Consider the following 27,494-nt stretch of genomic DNA (forward strand, 5'->3'; position numbering starts at 1 on the left):
TCAGCGAGTTCTTGGTAAGCACAGTAATTCTGTTTACTACTTCTTTCTGATCCCTTGCAACCCGCTTGCAGAAGTGTCTCTGTCCGGAGTCCCCATGACTCCTGTGATGCGTGCTGTGCTCCCTACTTAAGCGTCATTACTGCAAAGGCCTAGACAGCCTATTGCGATGTGATATCTTGTATCTTTTACTTTTTATAGTCAAAAACTTGCAAGTGGAGGCAGGGCAATTTTCATTCATATAGTCCTGAGCTAACCGTTATTAACATTTTTGGTTTTGGTGCTTCACTACCACCCTATGGCCAAACACTTTTGCCGAGATAGAAGCAGGAAATGGGTGATGGGAAGCATAATATTTGGTTAGCATTGCAATTGCCAAAGGTTGTGGCATGCATTGGTCTCTGTACAGATTTGAGTTTTGTTTCGTTTTCTACTATGTCAACCAAGGAAGGGTAGATTTGCTAAATGCTTGCCAATTGGGAGTTGGGGCGTAAGAAGGTTCTCTTTCCCTGTAAGCTGTGTCTTCTTTCTTATCTTGCTGACAGTTGTAATGTGTCAATGGATACCAAGGCTGAGCCTCATTACTCTAACTTCTCTGGTTAAGAATTTAGTCCTTGTTCGATTGCTTCTTGATATGTGTTAACTTGCCACAGTAGAGATGTATGAGCTGTGAGCGGTCCATTAAGGCTTCTATGATGTGCCACCTGAAGGAATGTACACATCACACAAACTATCTCCGCCCCACTCGATACACGGCTCCTCGTCTGCCCACCCCAACATGCCCACTACACATGCTCTGACTGGGCTGTGGGCAGGTGCCCAATGTTTCACCACCTGCCCTTGTGCAGCCTCTACAATCCCAGGGTCTCAATTTAGTAGCCTGTGCTGTTGAGAGACTGTGCTGTCACAGCCACCTCCTTACCCACCACTACACTCAGCCCTAACCTTTCTACCCGCTCCCTGGGGTTGGTCCCTGGGATCAGGACCGACATTGCCCCCACATGTGACAGACGGGATCAGTGCTCTTAGGGACTTGCGACTGATATTGGGTTGGGTTTGGGACTGTGCCGCCGCTGTGACTTTTTCATTTGAGAGCCATTCTGGACAGTCCTGAACCACTAGATGAGGAGCAAATGAGGTCGCAGGGTGGCCTCTGTGACTATTTCTGTGATGCAGAGAGTGGCCTCAATAGAGACTCCAGCAGCAGGCCCCTACCTGATCCACGGAGACCAGGCACCATACAACTTTGCATTTGTATAGTAGACCACTGCAAACCTCTTAACCTTCTAATGCCCCAAGGCAAGTGAAAGAGGACTATTTGTTTTGGCTTTGTGAGAACCCATTTAATCATATGGGGGTAAGGGGCTTGGCGGGTGATTGAACTATTTCCTATGCGAGTGACACACGCCTAAAGCGTGTAAGTTGATATGTATGCCAACTGTCCTGCATCTGTCTTCACTAACTGTCCAGCCACTGCATCTGTTTCCTTGAACACCTACTGCCTTCTATTTCCAACAACCCCTGTGCCTCTCACTGTCGTTATTATCCCTTGGTCAAGCTCTCTGTCCAACCACCCCTTCCTCTCTGCTCACCTACCTGTGTCTTGTGCCCAGCATCCCAATCGTCTGCCCCCCTGTTGCCACTAAGTCCACCCAGCTAGCAATGTCCACCAAGCTAACTTGTCCCTCCTTGCAAATATTCTCCCTTCCCTCTCCATCTTCTCTCAAGGCCATTCATTTCGGGATTCTCCTCGTAGCTGCCTCTGCCTGCTGCTGTCTGTGGATAGCTGCCACCTTCCTCCTTCTGTCACATGCATCTCTTTATGGATTCCTGTCCTCTACCATTCTTTGGAAAGTTTCTGTCCATTTCTCAGACGGAGATCACCCTTTAAAGCCCAGTGGTGCAGGAAAACCCCAGTATTCAGGAACCTCCAGATTGGCAAATAGCTGTTCATTTTTAATTTTTTTTAGTGGCTGGAAAAGCAGGGGCTTGTTGCCACATTTCACAGAGGGGACCCCTTCTTATGTTCTGACACTTCTTGCATACCACCTACAACTGGCCTCTCTACCTGCCGCCTCCTCTTTCCCTGTATGTTACTTTCTGTTGCTTTATGGCCAGTTGGTGCCTCTTCCTCTGTGTTCTTAAGAAAACCAAAGTGGGGTAACAGTTATCCCATATATCTTTTGAGGGTTTCATTCATTCATTTTGTATAGCTTCTTTCATCATAGTTATGGTACCAACGTGCTGTTGGTTGAACGCCCTCGGCGGGACGTGCATCATCCACAAGGCTGTCTGGGGCCTGAGACCCCTCTACATCCAGCTTTCCTTCCCCAAATACCTTCCTGCTAGAGTCCCTCGGTCCTCTTGCTCCAACTCTCTGCAGGTCAAACGTTTCTCCAAACAGAGTGGGCGGTAGATCTCTTTCCTTGGCTGGTTCCTCCCTCTGGAACGTCCTCCCTGCCCCTTTCAGACTTGAGCCGGATTCTCTTAAGTTACAGAAACTTCTCAAGACTTCCCCTTTCTCCTCTTCCTTGCCACCCCTCCCCCCACCTGCCGTGCTAATGCTCCCTCGGCTGCTGTGACTGGGGTCTGGTCCCTTCTCGGTCACAAAGGTGCCAGGCCACCCCTACCAGGCCCCCCAGCGTTCCCTTACCAGAACTTGCAGTCAGGCCTCCTTCCCCGGACTAGCCCTAACCTTGTCCACCCTGTACTCCGCACTCCCTTTCCCTTTTCCCTGACACTTGCCTTCTTGGATCCCCAGCACTTGCCCACTCCTTCCTTTATGCACCCCATTCCTGCACTTCTCCCTCTCCCCTACCCCCAGCACTTGGATTGTCACAAGGCCAATATAACAGTTTGTTCTTTCTTCTTATGTTCCCCTCCCCCAATTTGCTTTGAGGCGCATGGAAACACTTGTGTATAGGCGCCATACAAATGTCCAATAAATAAAATAAAAGTTGGGAAGTGTTATTATGCGTGTATGCATTTCAGCCTTTAAAGTTCTGCGAGGGTGGCCAAGACCCTGCTAGTCATACGTGTCTGAATGGCATGTGGATATGTGGAGCGGAGGTAAACTATGAACTAAACAGGTGTGGGTTTTGTTTAACCCCTTAAGTGCAAAGGACGAGATATCTCGTCCTTGGCAACAGGGAGGTAATCCCAAGGACGAGATACCTCACCCATGGCACTTAAGGGGTTAAGAAGATAGATAATTATATAAGAAGTTACAGTTAAAATTATTATTGTTAAAGTGCGCTTCATTCTAATGGCAGAGGTGTTGTGCAGTAGCGTTTGTGTTATATGTGAATGCAGGGTGTGTGGACTGAGCCAATGCCTTCGGCTATGTTGCAAAGGTGCATATAGCTGCGCAAGGATATTGCTGCTTTACACAATTAGGCCAAATGCAAAATACGGCTAACCCGCGCAGATGGGCCAAAATGTTAAATATGGCTACCTAACACAGTAAGGCTAAATGCAAAATATGGCTAACTAACAGTGTTAATTACGGACGGGCCCATTGGTCAGTACTCCACCCCGAGAACTTGTAATACTAGATAGCTGCACCATGTGAGGACAGGGTGCAGGATTCACATACTCCAGCACATCTAAAAAATCAGGACTCAATAAGTTGGCAAAGGGAAGTCCGTTTAATGATACATACATCAGCATATGGAAATCGGCAGCATCGCGAACACCTGTCTCGCTCCGAATTCCCCGAACTTTAGTCCAACAGCCGTTTTTATAGGCTAAACTCGTCATCATTGACGCTTAATTCTACAAAAAATCATCACGCAATATAATTGGTTTGGAAAGGTAACTTAAGTATAGGTGTTATATCTGTATATGACAATGGAGCATGCGGATTGGTTAACTCTTATCTGGTGGGCGTCTACGCCTATCCCTCTACATCACAGTGATGAAAGCCGCTATACGTACCACGTCCTATTGGTTACAGTGTCTATAGGACCCTAGATTACATGGTCCATTGTGATTGGGCAAGTTACACCCCTAACCATAAATCTCCACTTTAATTAGCAGCATGCAGAATGGACACCCAGGTGCCTAGTGTCCCAAGATTCACCCTGCCTCCCTTCCATCAATCAGTGGTTTTAGGGCGATGTGTCAATTAGTTGGCTAAGGAAGGCCTCAAAATTGTAGAATTTATGGCACCCCTTGGATCTGGGTGATCAGACGGTGGTACATCTTCGCGCCTGGCTGGTCGCGTGTTGGTTCACTGTGAATTTTCTTCAGTTTCCAGCTTTTTGTGTATTTAATTCTCCATGTAGCTCCACCACCTGCCCGGGCCTCCTTATCTTGACCTTCACAGGGCAGGCTGGTATGCTCTGAAGTTTCGATTCTCCTTAGCTGAAGTTCGCCTCGCTCTCTTGGGTTGACCTCGATTTCCCGGGCCTGAGCCGTCCTTTGTTGAGTTTCGATTCCGCTCTTTCCCCTGGCTTGGGCTTGGATATGAAACCCGACCAGTTAGGCCTTGGCCGCCTGGGCGTACTTCTGCTTTTACAAAATGGAGTCGCACGTGTACATTGTGCTTTATTGAGGTAAATATAGAGTTGGCGCTTGCCGCTCTATTCTTCTACTAAGCATGCAAGCAGTGTAGATTTCTTAGCTTTTTATTTTTTTTTGTGTTTAATCAGTATGATTTTTTACAAAAGCAGTCGTAGCTTCTTGCGTTTCAAGCCTATTTACACACATTAGCTGGTTCGATTCTTTCCTCTTGGTTCTTTCGCTATGACGTTTCTTACGCTTTAACATTGTGTTGTCCTTCGTGTCACTTGCACCTGTTTTCGAGGATACATGCGTTCGCGTGTTGCTTTTTCTCATGCGTTAGTCTGTCCAGGCCCTCTTCTCATCGTTTGCCTTCCATCAGGGCTCTGTGTCTCCTCATGGACAGTCTGTATATACTCATCGTTTCGTATCAGCGGCTGGTATGGTTGTCTGATTGGGTACCGTGCTGCCCTGTGTTGTCTGCTTATTGGCATTTCAACAGGTACGGATCTTCTAATGTACACAGGGTAGAGGCCCAATGCGGCTCTCTGTTGGTTCAGTTGCTCCTCATGTCACATATCTTGGCGAGTATTTTACTGGCAACTTGCAATGGGGGGAGGGGTGCAGGCCATATCTGGGACTTCTACACTTCTCCCCCCCTCCCCCCCCCGCTCCTCTGGTCGGTTCATCGACCACTTCTGCTTCCTCCTTTATATTTAGTTTTTGTTTCTTCAATGTCTTGTTCATCGTCTTCTGGGTTTACACAAGATGGCGTGAATGTATGCATTTTTGGTGTCCATATCTTTATCACCCCTTTCAAGCTTCCTGCTGTTTTCACATGCTCATCTTTGTCCACGTCATCAGCTGGCATTGTCCATTTGAACTGCAATAAATCCATTTTCCTTCATACCTTCTTCGTTTCTTGGGATAAGTGAATTTTGTTCCCTCTGGTGCAAATTTACTGGCCTTCACAAAGTCCTTTTATCTCTTCGTCTGTCAGGTCTCTGGGCTTCCAATCTGGCTCGATATCGACCATAATTTTCATCCCAATGGCCTTTCTTGCAGTCTTCTAGCACTGTGTGATGATTATCTTGATAACACAGAATCCTAGCAGCACCATAGCTAGTACGGCTCCCAGAAACTTGAATGTGTCAGCCATCCATTGCGGGACCCAGGAGAATAAGTTCCCAAACCAGCTGTCATCGTCCACTTCATCTGTTTCTCGGCTATCTGGTTCTTTAGGCTTGTCAGTATGTCTATGGCCTCGGTGAGGGTTCCATTTTCCTCATCGTGCGATGGTATAAATGTTCAACACGATTCTCTGATTTTTGCACAAACACCTCCATCCATCGCTGTAATCATGTCAAGCACATATCTGTTCTGGAGAGTCATCAGCCGGACTGCTCTTGGTTCTTCTTTAATCGCGTTGAATCCTTTTATGGTAGTATTGATGGTCTGCAGTAATTCCCATCTGGTTATCTGCAACCATTTAGTATTTGCACTAACTTGGATATGCGGCAAGAGTATTGTTGTGAATATGGATGAGGTTAGGCTGAACAGCCTGTGTTCATAGGGAATGGCATGAAATGCGTCCTCTGATTTGGTGGAGAAGTAATTTTCTCTCTTCATCCTCAACATTAACTTCACAGACCTCATTTTCCTCAGGTGAGCATCTGCTTTTGGGAAGCTGTCCAAATTCAGTTCATTTTTTGGAATCACCAGTGCCGGAACGTGGACGTTCACCAGTGTGCATATGCCTCCCCAGTTCCTCTGTAGCCTTATGTATGCCTTGGATCCACATGCCCAGTAATGGTCCATCAGGACTGCGGTTCCTTGCAACATCCCTGGGGCTTCATATATTAGTCCGCAGTTTTGATTCTCCCCGTGCCATTACTTCTGAAGCACAGTTTGGGTTTTTCCAGTGGTACTATTTGCAGGGGTCCTCCTGTCTTCGACCCATGTTAGCAGCTTTACCAATCTTGGCCACACTGGTTTGCATAGTCTTTGTGAATTTTCTATTGCTTCTTGGCAGGCTCCAAGGACCATCCGGGCTCGGCAGATCACGACCCCTTCTTCCCATCCGTTTGGGGACACTACTGACCCCCAGATCTGCATTTGGCCTCGGTTCTTCCAGATTTGAGCTTCTTCAGCTGTTTTCCCTTGGATATTCAGTCTCGGGTTTATTTCCCATCTTATTCCTGATCCTTTGACGTCGGGGTTCTTGTATCTAATAACATGATTCTTAGTGTGCGCCCTGTTTCTTGTTTTGATGTCCTCAACAAAACCGTCTTCATCAGGGAAATCCTTTTTTGTTGGCCCATATCAGGGAGGCGTCTCTCCCCATAAACTGCCCTCTGGTGTTGCACATTGCTACGTGTTGTGTGCAGTGGGGACATCAACTTCTATCGCCACAAAGGTTTTGGACTTGCCCATGCTATATGGCAGGAGTGCACAGACGAAACATTCCCCTTCTGATTGCCTCCTTCCAACTTCCTTCATGTGTTGGTACCAAATGTTGTTTCCTAGATGGGCTGTGCTGTCCAAGTAATCGTTTAGTTCGTTGTCGGTTTCATATGGGCTTCTCTTTATTCTTAACGTTTTTCTGTAATTGGCTATCACTATGTCTCTTAATGCGTCTCTACTGCTCTTCCGTTCGGGTAGGCTCTCGGGTACTATCCTTGGTGGGGCAGGTTTCATTTCCTGCCCTGCAGTAATAGGGGGATGTTTTGCATTTCTTTTCCTTCCCTCATGCATTCTTTTGTAGACCTCCTCCCACCACCATTGGCTCGTCATCTTCCCAACGCGTGGCGGCATTGTAGGCCTGATGCTTATTTCTGGCGTTGGAGCAGGCGTGTTCGTTATTACAGTTTCTGTGGTTTTCTTGCTCAGCTCCTCATGTAGCTTCTTTGCTCTAAGTATGAGCGGGAACACATTCTCAACCGACGCATGTGTTTTCTCAGTAAGTTCTTTCGTGGCATCTTCCGGTTCTTTGAAGGCTTCTGTCATGCCCCCTATGCTTGGATTCTCACCTGGCTCCTCTAGTTTACTTCCACTATTTTCTGGAGCCGGTCATTCCTTAGGCAGTTTTTCTTTTACTGTTGATTTGGTCTGAGGTCCCGTAGCCATTGACACTTGCCCTTGTTCGTGTGCACTCAGTGTGTGGGTGCGTGCCGTGGACAGTGCTATGTTGTCATTCATTCCGAGCTGACCCTGTCTCCAGCTTTTCTCATCATTCATAACCTCAACCGTGTAGCTGTCACTATTTATTACATTCAGTTTCAGTTTGTTTGCTTTACCACCAGCTTTTCTAGGAACAGGGATGACGATATATGGTCTGGGTGCTTTTGTGGGACCCAGATATTCGTTATCTGGTGGATGCACAGACAATGGGACGCTACTTGCACCAATAAAAAATGCAGTTCTGATAGTTGGAGACAAAAACACAATAGTAATCACTATGCATATACATATAATGCCACTCCTCAGCAATGGATGTCCGTAATTGCTTCTCAGCTGTGAGATGATGGCTCTCAGGAGCCTGTTGAGTTGCGCGTTCTTTGCTGGGTCACTGAGAAAGGTGGGCACTTCGACAGTGATGCGTCTACCCACTAGTTCTGGAAAGTTCTCAATGAGGTGGAAGAAGATTCGGAATGCGTATCTGCTGTCTCCTGGTGTCAACGACATTCACTCTTACTTTCTGGCCTCTAGATCACAAGCCCTTTTTATGTGCCATGAACAGTCTTTGTACTTCCCTCGACGAACAGTCTCACAGGAATCTCCTTAGGAATTCTCGCTGGAAGTTGGACAGTTCCACTTGGAGCATAATCCCGTGGAGAAGAGTCTTCATGTGTAGGAAATTGACTGGATCTCTGAGGAAAGTGACAACATCAACATCAGCCGGCCTTCCAACCATTTCTGGATAGTCTGTGACTAGTCTAATCAGGACATTGTGTGCTAGCTGCGTGTCTGCAGGGGACAGGGACATTTGCTTTGTTTTGCTGGGTCCCGATCACAAGTCTTTCTTTTGTTGTGAGCAGTTTTTGCACTTTCCTGCTGCATAGTTTGCTACCACATGGTTCAGTTTATACCACACTTGGTTCAAAAAGTCATTGTTTCGGGGATCTCGGATGAAAGTCAGTGTATCTGTGGTTCTCCCGACAAGTCCTGGGCACTCCTCTATGATTCGGAAGAATAATGTGTACGTTAGTTCATCAATGATCACTTGAGGTGGGAGCATTGGTCTCTTGTTCACTGTGCTTGGGCAACTCGGCGAAGACCTCTATGATGACAGTCAGTAGTTGCCTGATTACCTCCTTATTTTCTGGATCTTGAATGTATTCTGTGACACTTGTTCCTCTCCCTATGAGTGACGCATATGTTAGGAGCACGAGCTGAAAGTAGGTGAGTACATCCCACTTGAGACTTCTGCCGGGATGTACCATAAATTCTGTGCACAAAGTCTTGGTACTGGATGCTTTAGGATAACGTTTTTCGGTTCTCAGAAATGTCTTATTTTACTACTTATCAGAGTCTTAGAGTTCATGTTCAATGCTTTGTGTGGTTCAATGTGTTCGAGTTACCAGTGTCACTGCGGTTTCGGAATGTATGATTCTCGTCTTTGCCCTGCACTTTTGGCTGCACAGAGTGTTTGTTTGCTTGTTTTTGTCTCTTTCTGTGCATAAACGAAAAGTTCAGTGTGGACACGATTTTCACAAACGGGCTCTTTTCTTTTCTTCTTTGCTCATGCGTCCTCCTTCCTCGCCATAGATCTTGTCTGCACGTGCTGAGGTTCTTCCCCGTTGTCTGTAGATTCCTCGGAGGAGGATGCAGTAGGAGTGCTCTCTCCTATAAACGGTTTGATGTCGTTTAGGAAGATTCAGGCTCTTCTGCCCTCGAGTTTGACAGCGGACGGGGTGCAGTCCTCTATGATGAACGGGCCATTAGACCTTGGCTCGTCCCATTTTTTTTTTTTTTTTTTTTTTTTTTTTTTTTTTTTTTTTTTTTCCCCTTGTAAAATTCCTTACGAGGACGCTGTCGCCAGGGAAGACAAGGGGCGCACGAAGTCTGTGAGCTGCGCCTGCATCAGCACTGTCTGTTGTGGTTTGTGCTGTGCTGTTCCCTTTACGCCGTCGTTGCAGCTGGCCTGAAATGAGGTGCTGTATGTGAGACAGTCAAGGTAATTCTTCATCTCTGCTCCCAGAACCTCCCTAGCAGGCTGGGCATCACATCTAGCCCTGTCGCGGGGGGGTAGGGGGGTGGAGGGGTAAGAGGGGTCCTCATCCTTCTAGCAGTAACAATTTCCTGCGGTGTAAGATGATGGTCGGAACCTGATTGGTTCCGAAGAGCATACAATGCCAGTGGTAGACAGTGCAACCATCCCTTCTTTAATGTGAGCTTCAACTTGGCTATTCTCTCTTTTAACAGGCCGTTGAGCCGCTCACATATCCCATTTCCCTCTGGGTGATACGCCGATGAGAACTTGTGCTTTATACCAAGAAACAAGCTAATCTGCTCAAATACTGTTTACAAAATGGGGCCCATTATCTGATCTCATTACCTCGCACACCCCCCCACCTAGGGAACACTTCCCTCACCAGAAATTTTGCGGCACAGGCCGCATCGGGGTGTGTACAGGGACCTGCTTCTATCCATCTTGAGAACGGACACACCACCACAATTAAATACCTGTACCCATTACACACCTGAATCATATCGACATAATCGATATGTAGGTGCTGGAAAGGTCCATTAGGTCTGGGAATGATTCCTCTCACTACTTTTAATGTGTGCCCAGAGGTGAATTGCTGACAAATTATGCAGTTGACCATAAAAAATGCTCCACTAAATTCGGCGTGAACCAGTCTTCTGCGAGCTTTGCAACAAGATTTTCTTTTGACATATGTAAGGGGTAGTGGAGCTGTTCTAACGCTACCTTTAGAAGGGTGACGGGCATTACTGGTTTACCAGTGCTGTTTTGCCTCCACAATCCGTCAGAGGGATTTAAAGAACACCATCGACGCTTCCATAAATTTTTCTCCTCCTGAGGTGCCCCCCCTTGGAGCTCCATTAGCTGAGTCTGCCCCATATTGCTATAGGCTTCTGGTGTAGCTCGCGCTACCATCATTCGTTCATGGGTACGTGCCACCTCCACGTCCATGTTTGTTTCATTCTTGGATGCCATGCGCTTGGCTTCTGTGTCCGCTTCATGGTTTCCACGTGACACGAAATCTGTCCCCTTGGTGTGAGCGGCGCATTTCACGACCGCTATGCACACTGGGAGCTGTAGTGCTTTTATCAGCCTATCCAGTAAGGCTGCATGTTGCAGTGGCGTGCTGTCTGCTCGGAGGTAACCCCTCCTTTTCCATCGTGCTAAGCCTGCATGCACGGTGGTAGTCACATAGGCGGAGTCACTGTACACCGTCACTTCCTGATTTTCGATGGCGAGTATCAGTGCCACCAGTTCTGCAGCTTGGGCTGAATAGTGAGAGGGTACCTGAAACTCTCCATTCGCCAGGTGTTTCACCATGGCTACGCCTGTATACCTTTGTCCGTCTTGACCCGTCAATGAAGATGACCTCCCCACTTGGCAGGGCGTTTTCCTTTACCCTTGGGATTTCATCGTAGAATTCTTCATAGTTTGCACAGTCATGGACAGGTTCACCCTCGGTTACTGGTTCTATTATGAACGTTGCAGGGTTCACCGTTTTACATCGAACTATTTTGATTGATGGATTAGAGATGATCACCTCATAGGCGGATGCTCTCTGTGATGTCAATGTGCCTTTTGCCTTCTCCAATATGGCGAACAGTAAGTGCTCGACATACAATGTCATGGAGCACCCCATCACAATGGAAGATGCCTTCTCGATGGCAACTGCGGCGGCGGACAGATTTTGTTTGCATGGGAAGTGGCCCCTCATAACCGGGTCCAGACTCCCTCTCTAATACGCTAGTGGTTTGCACTCCAGCGATGTTCGTTGAGCGAGTACTGCCGTCATACAATTGCCATCAGTATGTGAGAACAGATAGAATTCTTCTGCATAATTAGGGATCCCGAGAACTGGGGCCTTACAAATTGCCCCCTTGAGTTCTGTAAAACCCTTTTCCATTGCCTCAGTCCACTCGATTTCTTCCTTTGCCGCTTGGGCCTTCTTCAGGGCCTGAAGCAAGGGCTTGATGTACGAGCTGTAGTCAAAGACCCAGGCTCGGACATAATTGCACAGGCCTAAAACGCTTTGCATTTGCTTGATCATGTGCGACTTGGCCGCGTTTATGATGGCTTCAGCCCTTTCTGGGGTTATCTTTTTCCCTTCATGACAGATTTGTTGCCCTATGTACAGCACTTCCTGCTGACAGTATTGCAACTTTTCTTTATCAACGTTGTACCCCTTCTCAGCTAGTATCGTTAGTAGCTGGACAGAGACACTCCTGCATTGCTCCTCAGTGGTGCTGCAGATCAGAATGGTCATCTACATACTGCAAAACAACACTGTCTACCGCAATATTGCTTAGGTCCATTTGCAGGACTCTGTTAAAAATGGATGGGGACTCGCAATACCCCTGTGGTAGCCTCGTGCTTTTCAGACGCATTTGCCTGAACGTAAACTATGTCAAGTCTTGTGAGTCACGGTGCAACAGAATTGAGAAAAATGCATTTTTCAAATTGATCACCGTGAAATATTTTGCCTGAGTGGGTATGTTACACAAAATTGTAGACTGGTTAGGGACTAGAGGGAACTCAGCTTCGACAATGTCGTTTAATGCCCTTAAATCCTGGATTAAACGCCAAGACCCGCCTTTCGATTTCTTGACGGGATAGATCACCTTGTTACAGGGTGATTCTGACGTCACTGGGATGCCCTGTTCCATCATGGCGGAAATTGTCTTTGCAATCCCCTCATCCGCTTTTGTGGACATGGGATATTGTCGCGCTCTTGGTAGGATCGCTCCTGGCTTTAGTTTGATTTTCATCTCTCCTGCCCCCTTCAGGAGTCCTACGTCATAAGGCCCTGTTGTCCATACTGCGACAGGCACCTGGACCAGGTCCTCCTCAAAGTATTCTGGACGTACCATCGCCAACATCATTCTCTGTGGCACTTCTCGTTTGATCATTTTGACCCAGAATATGAGACTTACTTCCACTCTTGTCTCTTCTAAGTCAGGGTGTTCTTCGAACAGACCGTCATCCGTGACGTCAGTCACTCGATAGCATTTTTCAATGGCGATAATAGCGCACCATTGCCTTCCTTTGTCATCATATCCTTCTACCAGGACCACCTTCCCCTTTACTGCGGCAGATTGTATTTCCAAGGAAAATATTTGTCCCTCTTCTTCATGCATGGGTGTTCTTGGTCTAAGTAGAATGTCAGGGGTTCTCATAGGTTTGTCTGCGAGGCCTGGCAATCCCGCCATAAGCACTCGTACGCCATATGCGAAAACATCTGGCTCCAGTGGTATAGCTCTCATGGCTGCACGTCCAGAGTATGCTCTGATCATTTTGCACACATTAGAATAATGCATTCCTGGCGTGGAGCACACTATACCAACCTCAGTAAACGAGATTGTCATATTCAACTTTATCATCAAATCTCGGCCCATGATGTTTACTGCGGATTGATGTTAGTACAATAAGGGCAAAATCATTTCACGCTCTCCCACTGAGACTGGGAGTGTGTCTGTAAAGGGAACTCTGCTATGAGCTCCAGTGAAACTCTGAGTATCTATAGCCTCGCCGGACAAGGAAAACTTGCCTTCTCGTATGCACGAACGTGTCGCACCCGTGTCAACTAAGAAGGAATATTCTTTACCCCCTATGGTGACATTTACCCTGGGTTCCCTATTAGGGTCTGATGTCGCCGATAGGATAGAGCACATCAGAGTTTCCCGTGAGCTGTCCTATTTTATGTATAGGTTCGGCCCACTGTAAGTTTGTGGAATACCCCCATCCCCGGGATTGGTTCCCCCTCCATTGGTCATTCCTTGTGGCACCGGCGGTGGTGCCTGTTGGGGCTGCCCCTGTTGCAAGTTCCCCATGTTTGAGGGTTGAAACCCTTGTCGTGCACCTTGCTGCAAGCTTGCTGCCTGCTGCTGTACTATGTGGCCCTGCGCACTGCTTTGTTGCGGGGCGGCAGGCTGATTCACCATACCTGCTCCCATTCCTTGGCCATTTTGCCACATGCCTTCGTTTCTGCACATGCGCGCCACATGTCCTGTCATTCTGCACAGCCAGCATACTGGCGGTGGTCGGACCATCTGCCCATCCGGCATGGCTTGACCGCTGTCTGTTCATTCTGAAATCCGCCTTGGTAAACCTCCCTGATTACCATAGAACCTCCCTGTCACCTTGCCATCCTCTTCCTCTAAATCCTCTTCCCCTCTGAATATATCCCGTATTAGCTTGGTTATTTACTTGCTGCGTGCTGGGCTCGGCTGGGCTGGTCAACATGGCTCCCTCGAGAGTATACTTCGAGAGCTTCTTTTGTATCAGCTTTGCTTCCTCCCCCTTATGGGTTGCTTCCTTTTTTCGGTTCTTTTCTTGTAACAATCTGCAGTAGTGTGCAATTGTCAATTGAATTTCGGCCCACGGTTTGGCTTCGATCCCTACCAATTTCTTGAGCTGTTTTTGCACCGGTTCAGGCAACCCTTGACACAGTATGTGGTAGAAGACAGGGATAGACTTTGACCAAGACTCATGCGTTTCGAGCACCCATGCGTCTTGAAAAATTTGGCTATAAATCAACGGATCCTCTGACTCTTTCATTTTCCAAGTCATTATAGCTCCCATGTCTGATGTGTCTGGGTATAGCGTTCGCAGCGCTTTCCACAATGCTGCTCTACAATTATTAAACGGTGCTCCGTCATGGGTAGTGTTAGTTATCGTTACCCTTGGATACCCAGCACGTTTCCACACATCGTCAGCCCTTTCACCAAGTATGGGGATTAGGAGGCCCTTGATGTCCCCTATAGCGAAGGTGACTCCCCCGGTCATTTTTTCTAACTCGTGTATCCATTTCCCAGTCCCCGATGTCAGCATTGGAAGCTTATTTTTTAAGTTTCCTCGGTCCATGTGTGGCCCTGGAATGTATTGTGGCCTCACTCCCCCTTTTTCTAGCAGCGGGAATTGAAAGGCACAATCTTCCTTTTCTTTTCCCCCACTCCTCCTGTCTACTGGCGGGGCAGTATTACCGCCTTGCCGTCTACCCGGCAAGGTCCTTAATCTGCCTGTATAGGTGTATGCTGGCTCCCCTCTCTGATCGCGGGGTGTTCCCTCACGTTTGCCATGTGCCTTGGTAGGCTTCGATGGCCTAGGTTCAGATTCACTCGCGTCGGACTATCGTACCCCTTGGCCTCGAGGGAGCCGCTTTTCACATTGCCGCTCTTCCTCCTAGATTTAGATGCAAAAAATGAATTAAAACATGGAGAATGCGTAAAGGATGGTGTAGGGGATAGAGGGGAGCTTTACAGGTAGAAGCAACTGGCAGGAGTGGAAAGCTATATAGGGGGGGACTGATGTTAGGGAGAATTCTCATAAATGGCTAATTTCCCTTACCTACTGAGTCCCTCAGCAGCTTTGCCGGATTTCTAGGATTTTTTTTTCCACTTGGTAAGAGTTGGAGCCTTTTATCCCACTCTTACATGTGTTTTGCTGTGTGTGTGTTTTACCTTTTTGTGTGATCTTGAGCTATGGAGCCTCACCTACTCCATAGGCTGCATCTTTTAAATGTGTGTTACACAGCACCTTCAGTGCAGGGTTGTCTTTTAGACTTCCCACTGACTCCATTTTTGAGGGACTGACTACTGTCCCCCAGAAACATGTAAAGTTACCATTAACTTTATGTAGTCTCTTTAAACCACAGACCCAGTACACCCCATTTTCAGTATTGGAAAGAGTTAATTCTTATCTCTTTTTGTCTGTTTCTCTTGGAGCACTGTTTTGCTCCCTTTCCATTAAGACTTGGCTGGTGGCAGTGGTAAGTACCCTATTTTTTCTACCGCGGTTATCTCAAATAACCATGGTATTGTTTAAGGCTATCTTGGTAGCCTCGGACATAAACCCGCTTGACCATATTGATTTTAATGTTGTTCCGGCTGGGTTTAGTCGCCATTTCTTTTTGGAAAAGTCTTTCTCGTGTTCGTCTCTGCGCGCCAAACCAGGTTTGGTTCCTTTGTTCACAGTCTTTTCGCGGGCTTCTGCACAGAAGCCCTCATTTAGGCACCTGAAAGTCTGGGTAGGCAGGATGTGAGGGAGGGGTCTTAGGACCCCTGCCATGGGTTCCCTTTGTAACCCAAGTCGCATTCCTGTTTGATTGGCTAGGTGACTGTCTGGCCGGGACAGCCACCCCGCTGTGTGATTGACAGCCAGGCTGTACGAATGGGGGAAAATTGCATAAAAAGCCGGTCTCTTGGTCTGGAAGAGCAGAGTCGCAACTGGAACGAGAGAACCGAAGAGGAGCTGACAGAAGAGGACCCCTACCACGATTGAACCGCCCGGTGAAGCCCTGCTAAAGGTCCGAATCTTCAGACTCCAACGACCGAGAGGATCATCCAAGAATCTTCTTCCCTTGAGCTGGTGGGACCAACCAGTTCACCCAAACTCCAAGCCAGGACTCCCTCCTCTGGTCGAATTTGCTGTACAGAGCTACAGTGGGCCGGATAGCCAGGAAGGTCGGACCCTGCTTGGGTTTTAAGGAGTGCACCTTTTATTCGTTGCTTTGCTCCGCTGCTGGTTTCTTCCCTGGGTAGTGCAGGACCCTCCATTCTTCCTACTTCTTGTTAGTCCGACAGTCACTTCAGGAACCGTGAGCCTGCTGCAAATACCAGGAACGTCCGCCGCAGCTACAGCTTCTTCTCCATTTAAGGTACTGTTCAAAATCCGGTTGTTCGTTTCGTCCAGCCGCGGTGAAAGTGTGTGAAATCTTTCTCCAATCCGAGGGCTTGTCCTTCTCTACTCTTTGAACTAACTTTTCTGCCGACCAACTTCGTCCGGAACTCTTGGCAAAGACTTAACCGCGAACTCCCCTGAACCGTGTGATTTTGAGCAAAAGACTTTTGTCCAATTGACTTAGGATCAAATCAAATAGGCTTAGGGCCAATCACTGGAGTTCCTCTTTCTGAATTGCCCTGCTTACTTACCTATTGGTACTGCTCAATTTCTGCCTAATGTTGTCTTTCCCTCCCTTTTTAATTAACAGAGTGCCATTTTGCTCCCACTTCATTTTTGTGAGCTTAAATAGTCTGTCAACTATTGGGAGTGGTGTGGTGTATTAAGAGTGTGATTTTTGAACTGCTTCACTTTAGTGAAATGTTATATAACTAAAAAGTAAATACATGTATATGTTTTTACTTGGAAACCTTGAGTCAGTGTTTGCTTGAATCATAGTAACTGTTGTCCTTTGTGTAACTATCTGATACTGCTCACTTGCTCTTCAGAAAAGCCTGGCTGCTCAACCATTGCTACCACTTTACTGTGTAGTACAGGCTTGTACCAAAGGTGAATTTGTGCTGCCACTTGTAGTCCTAATTGTGTGTCATGTTCCCAAAGGGTACTGCATATAATTCTGCCTAACAACTGATCATTTGATTTGTGTTATGTAGAATACATTGCATGTTTACGATAGTTATAACATGAACTAATGCTGCATTTAAGAGTAGGCCTGAATTCTCGCAGATAATGTTGGCAACACAAAACAACGAGGCGTCATCTCTTTCTTGATTATCACATTCCGATTCTCAGGCACGGCAAGGAACACGGACGTACACCCACATATAAATGTATCTGGTTAGACCTTTGAACAAGTAGGCAGGAATGCATGCAGTCAAATAAGCGAAGGGCTGCAGCCCGGTATGAAGGCCATACTCATGGGAGCCTGGCGGAGATCTCGGGTTGCCTAAACATGAACTAAGAATTAGGACATTAGAACCCCACAGAATGATGGTCACTCTTTTTGAACTATCAGATGTGCAGGAATATGAGTCTTAAATCCTTCAGGAATTGGATGGATTAGTGGAGCACCAGGCCTACCTCTTGGAGGGGAAACTCGTACAGGGGGGAGCAGAAACAAACATGATCTGTGATTTGTACCAGGGAGAACCAAGGGTGATGCCTATATAGTGGGGAGGCATGATTGGGGCGCATGTGTGTCTGGGATGCGAAAAGAGTTGCTTTGTTCGCAAGGACCAGGCTGACCTCGAAACAAGGCATAAAATAAGCAGTGTTGCACCAAAATTTGCTATGCAATTCGGTAAGTTTACTAATAAAATTGACAATTGTGTAGCAAAGCTAGCTATTTAAGTTGCCCTGTTCAATGAAGCACAGCTCACCCTGCTCACTCTCTTGCCCTCGGTGCTCTCTTCACCCTCTTTTCTTTGTTCACTTCAAGTGCTAATGGAGTGAAAGTACAGCCGTAATCATCTCCTCCGATCTTAAGTGCCAAAGGCCTGTGTGGGAGTGCTAGGCTAGAATTTCTTTTTCAAATAATTGCAAACCAGAAGTAATCAGGATGTTACTTTTAGTGATACTTTGATTAAGCTTTCTATATCCTGTCTGGCAAAGACTAGTATGCGTTTATATTTTTTAAAAAGACAGTCATGCAATTCCATTCCTAAAATGTAAGTTGTTACATAATGCATAATTACAGCATTGATACTTTAAAACACTGCATCATCTCCATGCTTTACAGTAAAGTTTGTTAGTGTATCTTAATCTCGTAGTGTAAACTAGATTTCATTTTGTTGGATAAGATGCAACCTATTGACGAGTGAACAGTTTTGAAAATCTACATGACCACACATTCAAATGCTTTTGATGGCTAACCTAGTCCTGTAACTTGCTGGTTGAAACGTTTGTTTAAAAGGTGCTCAACCCGTGAGCAATCCCATACTCGAGCAACAGGGTGATGCTATAGAATGTCATTAATACCAGCTACCCTGAAAGTGAGTTGACCACAAACTACGATACTCCACCTAGTTTCCCCAGTTCTCTGCTTGCAACGCCATCCACTCTGCTTAGTGTCTTTCTTTCGACCTTACTTAATGAATACACAAAGCTAACTAGATGTTTACGCAAAGTAGTTATCAATAGGTCCATCCTTTGAGCGAATGGACATTACTTCGGAATGGGACGAGAGGGAAGTGGGGTTCCAGGGAAGGGGGAGTTGGAAAATTGTTTTGTATTAAGGAAATGCCAATAAAAACTTATGTGAAAAAAAATATAGTTCCATTCAATCTATACATCTACAGATCTACTGCACTACCATACACTGTATTTAGTCTCCAGAACTCGCTTTGCTTTAGGATTATGATTGCATTATATATTAGCACCTGCAGGAAACAGCTTGCCAAACTGTTTTCAGAGCCTTTTTATCATATCTATTTGTGTCCATTCATACAGCTAACCTTCTACATTTTACAGACACTCATCCAGGGCTCACAAAGTCTTTTCGCCCACTCACATAGTCGAGCAGATTTTATGAAAGCTAGTACCATTTGCAAGGGCTGTTTGAAACTTTTATTGAACATTTATTTTGTTTGCAGTAAATGTCAAATGCATGTTTCACTGTGCATGGCTTACCTCTGGGTGACGGCAGAGGCTACCCCAAAAAACGTTTGAAAAATTCCAAAAAGCGAGCCAGATTCACGCCCAGAGAGAGCCTTTTGACACTGAGAAACAAGGATACTGACGGTACCATCCTAACCTGTGTAACTACATTTGGTCCAGACACTAGCATATTTAGATCTCTAATCAAGACATTCTGGCCAATTGTACAAACCAATATGCCAGGAGAGCAGTTCACGTATGGCATTTAAGAGATTGAATAATCTGAAAGAGTGCCTAACCCACTCCAGTATGAAGAAACAGGAAACAAGGACCACCCTGTGGAACTTAAGAGAAATAACAGGCCACCACCCATGTGGCAATTGTACGGTTTGCAGATTTATCGCCAAAATCAAAGCCTTCAAGATAGGACAAAGGGATTGGCTTTTGAAACATTTTATGAACTGTAAGACAAGCATAGTAATCTACGTAATTCAATGTCCATGTGGGCTACGCTACGTGGGGCAAACCGCCTGCCCATTGAATAAGCGGATTGGAGAACATCGCTCCAAAATCGGGTGTAAGCAGCACTATGCACCCTTAGTCTCACACGACATAGAATTCCAGCATGGACCAGACCACGACATGTGGTGGGTGATGGATGTAGTGAGTACTAGTACCAACGCCCTTCTATATAAGGAAGCGTGGTGGATATACATGCTTCAAAGTCAAACCACAGGCCTCAACAAAATGATACCCGCCTTTACATAAATAGCCATCTTTTGAAACTAAGATGTAGGTGGAATCCAAGAACAGGGCCGGAAGCACATTTCACCAGTGTACCAGACACACAGGTGACCACCACCACACAAGGGCACTGCACCCAGGGATGGCGCGCAAGCCCGACCTTCCCGCAACCACTGCCGCACTCTTAGCCTCCACATGGGGACAGCTCACCGGGTACATAACATTCATGCCATTAGCGAGGAATAAGGCAATTTGTATTGCAAGATGGACCGCCCCTCTATTGTGAATCTCACACATATACACGAAGCACTGCACCTGTTTTGACCACAGACCATACAGTCCCTGCCACTGTGGGTCTTGGTCTGCTATCGGAGGGATTGCAGCCATCTATCCATCAACCGGGGCCATGCTGCACACACAATCTACAGAATTTATGCAGCTAGGTTTGCAGGATATGAAACTGTCCTCCTGCAAGTATCCCAACTATCCGGATATTTATTAGCAGCCCTATATTGATCCGGGCGCCACATTTACTATTCTTTTACACTCTTACATGTCTTCATTTGAGTGTTCCTACAGAGATTTGGAATTCCATGCCATTATCAGATATGTTTTAAGGGAGCACAGTTCGCCTACCACACCAGTCAAAGATGGCCGCACTCACATATGCAGCTACCGATACAATCTGCGCACACATGCACCTAATGTACGAGCGATCACAATAGCAACGGCTTTCGCCTAAGTTGCATGTAAATAGCAACCGCTCGCATTGGGCTGTGCTACCCCTAATTCTGCGGCACGGGCCGACACTCGCGGTTTAGGTAAGTCGCTTCCTCCCCTCTTTTTCGTGGCAATCTTTAACACCAAGCTGCCCCTCAGCCTTACATACACTAATGCTGCTTTTTTACTTTCGTTCCTGCAGCGAGCAAACGTTCACACACGCAAGCACTGTAATTGAAAACCACAGTGTGTCCCTCCTGGCCAGAGCCATTTACCAGGACTCTTCTCAGGTTATCTTCCAATATATGAACCCAGGTATTGTAGCAGTAAATGCAGGTTGGACTATGGCACTGACACCCTGTGGCCCTCTATTTATTTATTTACAGAGGTGCATGCACCAGAATTATCTATGCGATGTCTCAATGACGCACGCGTTCCAGATCCAGGCAGACTAACTTCAGAAACACAAGGTTTTACATCATTCTTTTCCTCTTAATTAAAATACTCATTTCCTTTCTGTGAGGACCGCACTTGTTAATTTTTTACACACATGTTTTAACTTGCCTTGTAGACACCATGCTTGCAGAATGTTGACTCCTATCGGCGTGACAGAATAATCCTTGTGTACCCCAAATAGACCATCAGTGAAGGGTTCTATGGACTCCAAGGCCAGTCTCCTATGGGCACAGTGGAAGCCCCTGTTTTTAGAATTGTTTCGATGTATGTATACTTGTTTTACACAAAACCAGCAACCATGCCGCTAAGTAATTGTTCTGTTTGGTATTCCCACCCTAGGGGTCCAACAGTTAAGGTCCAGAAGAAGACGCACTACATGACCATTTGCCGAAACTTCTAAAGAAAGTACCGGATCAGTTATTTAACCCTGCCTAAGCTAATTTACTGATAGTTGGTGACGTTTACAGTAACAGGTCAGATGACTGGCGTATTAGTTACGAACTGGAAATTGGATGTGACCCACAAAACTCCTAGAAGAAATATAGTAGGAGTATAGACCCATATGAACAATCGGATATGATTAGTATAGGTAACAGTATGGGTGTGAGGACCAAACACATGCAAATGGGTACAACAATGTATATGCAATTTATTATTATTTTGTTTATGCCCTTTACACATTCTGAGATGTAACGCTTTTTGTTGAATATATCCTATTGATTCACCATGCGCTCCATATGCACTGTATAGGTCACTATATTTCTTGTACATTACAAGCTTTTTAAATCCAAAAAAATGTCACTGTAGCAGCAAGAGACATTTGATGCTCCTTTGTTGTTTTATTATTGTTGAATATTTTGTCACTATATATTGAAAGATGTTGAGAAAAACAATGACTCTCAAATCTGAAAAATATAAAATGAAAGAGGTCGGCAAATTGTAAACCCACTGAAAAATCAAAAAGTCTAAATGACTATGCAAGTTGTTGTTGCTGGAAAAGTTGGGAACTAATCGACATTTATTGTTAATGATTGACCCTGTGCACAATGAATTGGATCATTAGGACACCTCATGTTAAATAGTATCCGTTGCTATGGGTCAAGTGCATTTCTCTTAGGTTGAATGGGTAAACTAAGTTACCCAACCTGCCGGTCTAGCTGAATTTTAAAGAATGTGCAAGGCCTGACTCCTCTCACTAATATCTTATTTCAGCGGTACCCAAAACTTTTGTATCATTGCTCATTTCATGTCACTAACAATATTCGTACGACATTGCTATTCAAATTGGTCTGTTTGCTAATCAAGTACATTTTAATTAGCAAACTCGCTAATCAATTTTAGAAAACTAATTTATGTCTTGCGAAGTTATCTGCCAAGGTCATGATGACGACCAGGTGCACATAGCGTGGATAGGAGTAAAAATAGGGTGGTGCCATTCGGGTCTAACCAATTGCTTTGCAGCGTTTCAAGATGGAAGAGGCCATTACCCACTTGTGGTGAAGATGGAGGCTAAGTTAACGTGACCAATTGGAAAAGGAGCTAAATGTGACTATTCGCATGTAAACAGGCAGCAGCCAATGATGGTGGGGGATGAATACTGTATATCGAGTATGTCATGAATGACAAGTTGTTCCTTTATAAGACACATACCATTTTGAGGAGAGCGAGCTCTGTGGCAGTGGATCTGCAATACCCTGTCGCCCATTCCTTTTTGTATACAAAATAAAGCTCTTGTTCTTCTTGGAAAAAAGGGTGCAACTTGCTTTTTTTCCCCTAGCAGGTTGTTTTTCCTTGGTTTGGTTGTTGAAAAGTTTCCCTACACTGGGCACTATAGCATACTGATGCTATCACTGTGCTGTATTGCCCAGTAATGTCATCAATGATGACATAAGTGATATCGGTGTGCTTGTGGGCTATGCAATGGGGCAGCTCAGAGTTGGGTGAAGTAGCTTCCACACTTATTTCAATGTGCTCTAAACTGACTGTCACTTCTTCTACATTTCAAGTGTTTTGTTATGGGGTTCACATCACAGGTAGTACTAAAGTGTTTTCTTTTGATATCATGACTGATGTCATATTCAATATCAGTTTGTTCTAAGCTAAGCATTATGATGAATCACTGAATGTTGCCACTTCTCCCCAAGGAGAGACCATCCCCATGAGACCAGGGAGGAGAGGCTGTTACCCGATTAGTCCACCTGGGGGTGGTATAATGCGGGAGAAGGATAACCATCTAGGGTGTAGCCCTAATGAGAACATCAGATTTCCCACACCCTCTAGCCTCTCCTACTTCTACTAAACTCTGTAAACAGTAGACCCATGTATTGTTGTAAAGTAGACTACCTCAAGGTTCTGGAAAGTACTGAGATGAAGAATATCAGGAACATAGGTAATCGAAGTCCCAGGACGAGGTGGGACACACAAACGATGAAGAGCAATACCAAGAAGGAACTGCAGTGGTGCAGACTACTGTGGAGGTGTGGCTCCTTTTACGCCATAAAAACGAAAGGACTGCCTATCAGAGAGACACAGCCAACCAGGACGAGAGACTGTGAAACCTGGGAAGACCGAAGGAGAAGTGGAGAAGGCCAGAATGGAGCAGATGTCATACCGCCGAGTTCCTGGCGTCTATGGAGCCGCTGGCGACGCGGAACCTAGCTTCGTTCGCTTCGGCCACGCCCCCTATTTCCTGGTTCCCTTTTGCTGATTCCGATTGGCTAGACGCTCCGCGGCCCGGTGTTTTAACCGGCCACTTCCGGGTCACGGACGCGTTGCAACGCTTCCGGTTTCGTCCGTAGGCTGTGTTGCTTGCTACCTGTGGCTTTCGTGCTGCTCTCTCGCTTGCTGCTGGTCGGGTCCTCGTACCCTGTCTAACCTTTCTGTTATTCTTTCCGCTGTACCTGTCTGCCTTTCCCTTTCTCTTTTGGTCCGCAGTATTCTCCCTTGCCCTCCTTCCATCTTGCTTCCCCTCCCACCTTCCCATCTTCACTTACCGCTTTTTTCCTTTTCCGGTCTGTTACTCTCTCCGCTCTTCCTTCGCCTACCTTCAGCATTGCTTCTGTGACCTCCCGTGTACCAGACTCCGGCCTGTTCCCCTGGACTGCCTTTGCTTGCTGCATTAGTACTTCCTCACTTAGCCTGTGTACCAGTTCCTCGGACCTCTTAATGGACTGCCTGTGTTTTCTGAGTCTTCACTCCACGTGTTGTCTCCAGCCACTGCTACCAAATCTTACCTTATAAGAACTCCTGGTTCCACATCTCCAAGACACCCAACGATACTACAGGGGTTTTTTGTGCCTAAGGCTTTTTCCCCTCTTGGTCGATCCCGGGGGTGGGCCCCCTGTTCTCCCTTCTTGGGGAGCACGGTGGCTTCCTTCCGGGGTCGTCCCTATCTTCATAAAAAAAAGGTGTCTACTCGAAGAAAAGAAAAGAAGGGTTCTTGGAAGGAAGAAGAAGGCGAGGAGTCGGGGGAGGGGGAGATTTCAGAAGCTACACTTTCGGACGAAGATATCACCGATCCCGGTGACAGTTTGCAACGCCAAAAAGAGATGGCCACCCCACAGCAGGTACAAGAACTCGTAGCCGCTGTACAAAGTCTAAGTCTAGAGATGCAGAACCTTAAGACTGCTAACGCCACCCTTCAACAGCGTATGACGGACAGAGAAAGACCTTTAGCCGATTTACCTCCACTTCCCCTAGTATCAGGGAAGTTTGATGGATCCCCAAAGAAGGTTAAAGAATTTCTGGACGCATGCAATCTTCATTTTACCTTTCGCCCTCAGACCTTCGCCTCAGATCACGCCAAGGGGGGGTTTATGATCACCCACATGATCGGAAATGCCCTGGCTTGGGCTACCCCTCTAGTAAACCAGTCAGACCCGGTTTTACAGGACTACGATGCCTTTAAGGCCCTGATTCAACAAACCTTTTTGCGAACAGAGAGTACATACTTGGCCTCGGAGGACCTCCTTGACATCCGTCAAGGGAATTCTGATTTACTGACCTACATCACCACTTTCAAACAGGTGGCTGCAGAGGCAGGTTGGCAGGAACAGGCTCAGTATGCCATATTTCGGCGAGGTTTAAGGGAGGAATTGAAGGACGAACTTGCCCGAATAGAAAGACCGGTGTCTTTCGCCGAACTTCTGACAGCTACCCTCCGAATTGACTTCAGGATGACGGAAAGACGTCAAGAAAAGAGGAAGAACAGGCTAAGCGTACCCCCTCCCATGGAGACTCCTTCACCAGCGTCCATACCCTTCCAACGGACAACTAAAGAAGAACCCATGCAGATTGGAACCACCAGAGCCCCACTGACACCGGAAGAAAGGAAACGGCGCAGGGAGGGTTCCTTGTGCATGTACTGTGGATCTTCATTACATTTATTAAGAGATTGTCCGGAAGTACCACCCAGAAGATCGGGAAACGCTCGCCCTCGGTAAGCATTGGGACGCATTACCGAGGGGCTGCTTTTAGTCCCTACGCACCACTTTCTGTATCCTCTACAGAAACATCTGAGGACTCCCGGTTGATGGTGCTCACAGTTTCTCTCAGAGTAGGCCCCAAAGAAGTAACCGCTTTAGCACTACTCGACTGTGGAGCAGCAGGAAACTTCATGGATACCCATTGGGCAGAACGACATGGAGTCAAGAGGATAGCCAAAAACGAAGATCAAAAGGTGGAAGGAGTTGATGGCGAACCTTTGAGCTCGGGTTTGATCACTCATACCACTAAAGCACTTACTTTATCCATCCAACAACACACCGAAAGTATCACATTCGATATTATCAGAGCTGCTCACTTCCCTCTTATCCTGGGTATCTGTTGGTTACGCAGACACAACCCCTGTATAGACTGGTCTAGAAACCTACTTAGCTTTCAGTCCTCACTATGCAAATCGGAATGTTTGCCAGAACCAAGATTCGAGACCGTCAAGACCACTAATAGCTGCGAAGTCAAAACGGTGCACTGTCTTCCCCACTACCTGAAGGAGTTCGATGAAGTGGCAACTGAAAAGATACCCGTAGAGCTCCCTCCTCACCGGCCTGAAGACTGTTGCATCGATCTCACCCCAGGTGCATTGGTACCCTTCGGTAGGATGTTTCCACTATCATTAGAAGAAAAACAATACCTCCGAAAGTACCTGGACAGCAACATGGAGAACGGGCTAATTAGGCCTTCCAAGTCCCCTGCAGGGGCATCACTGTTTTTCATCTCAAAAAAAGATTCTAAGGAGTTGAGGCCGTGTATAGACTATCGCGGCCTAAACAAGGTTACCATAAAGGACCGGTATCCTATGCCATTGATAACCGATATCCTACAAGCTGTACAGGGTGCTACCATCTTTACCAAACTCGACCTGAGGAATGCGTATCACTTACTCCGGGTGCAGAAAGGAGATGAATGGAAGACAGCATTCCGGACTCCTTTCGGACTTTTTGAATACCAGGTAATGCCGTTCGGATTGGTAAATGCCCCGTCAGTATTCCAACGATTTATGGACAGACTATTCTCAGATCTCCTGTGCCAAACCACATTGGTTTATTTAGATGACATACTGATATACTCTCGTACACCTGAAGACCATGTGGAACATGTTAGGGAAGTATTCAGAAGACTACAGAGAAACCAGTTGTCGGTTAAACTCACCAAATGTGTGTTCTCAGCCTCCTCCATTCCTTATTTAGGATACATTCTGTCAGATCACGGAATCTCCATGGATCCAAATAAGGTGTCTTCCATCCTTGAATGGCCCTCACCTACCTCAGTCAAAGAGATACAAAAATTCCTGGGATTAGCAAACTTCTACCGGAGATTCATCCCAAATTTCTCTCAAAAGATATTACCCATCACCTCGCTCTTAAAGAAATCTGCAACTCCATTTAAATGGACAACGGAGGCAGAAGACAGCTTTGGTACTCTTAAAGAAGCCTTCTGTTCAGCACCCATTTTACAACAACCAAACCAACATCTACCCTTCATTCTAGAGACGGACGCTTCTTCAGCCGCAATAGGGGCTGTGCTTCTTCAAGAAATTCAGGGCACAGAACATCCGGTGGCTTATTTCTCGAAGACCCTAAACTCCAGCCAAAGGAACTACTCGGTTATTGAGCGAGAACTTCTAGCCATGAAAGCGGCCTGTGTAGAATGGCGTCATCTACTTCAAGGAGGAAGGTTCCCGTTCACCATAAGGACTGATCATAAGAACTTACAGGTTCTCAAACAGTTCGAGTGTTACAATACTCGACAGGCCCGATGGGCTCACTTCTTCGCCCAATTCGAATTCAACATAACTTACATCCCGGGAAAAAATAATGTTGTAGCCGACTCTCTTTCCCGCCGGTGTGATTACGTGTCAGAGTCAGAGACGAATCTTGAACGGATGTTTCCCCAGTCCAGGACTATCGGAATAATTTCTAAATTCCTTCAACAGGTACAGGAGGATTCTGGAGGTCGTTTTGAAATTGAAAAACACTCTAAAGATCTGGCCTATGAAATCAGGAACGGTCTTTACCTAGTAGGAGGAAAACTTTATCTA

The 27,494-nt window shown here is 46.3% G+C and overlaps 1 protein-coding gene across 2 annotated transcripts in view; it reads left to right on the top strand.

Moving 5' to 3' along the window:
• Positions 1 to 27,494, top strand: part of C2QH1orf35 (chromosome 2q C1orf35 homolog) — a 458,870-nt gene that overhangs the window by 7,666 nt on the left and 423,710 nt on the right. The window contains exon 1 of one of the 2 annotated variants that reach the window (XM_069647076.1): positions 21,305 to 21,429. The exons of the other annotated variant lie outside the window; for it this stretch is intronic. The gene's annotated coding sequence lies outside the window, so the exon portion shown is untranslated. Of the gene's footprint in view, positions 1 to 21,304; positions 21,430 to 27,494 lie in introns of those variants that run through there. 2 annotated transcript variants of the gene reach the window in all.

The sequence above is a fragment of the Ambystoma mexicanum genome, chromosome 2q (genome assembly GCF_040938575.1).
Source record: "Ambystoma mexicanum isolate Mex_15411 chromosome 2q, UKY_AmexF1_1, whole genome shotgun sequence".
Classification (NCBI taxonomy): domain Eukaryota; kingdom Metazoa; phylum Chordata; class Amphibia; order Caudata; family Ambystomatidae; genus Ambystoma; species Ambystoma mexicanum.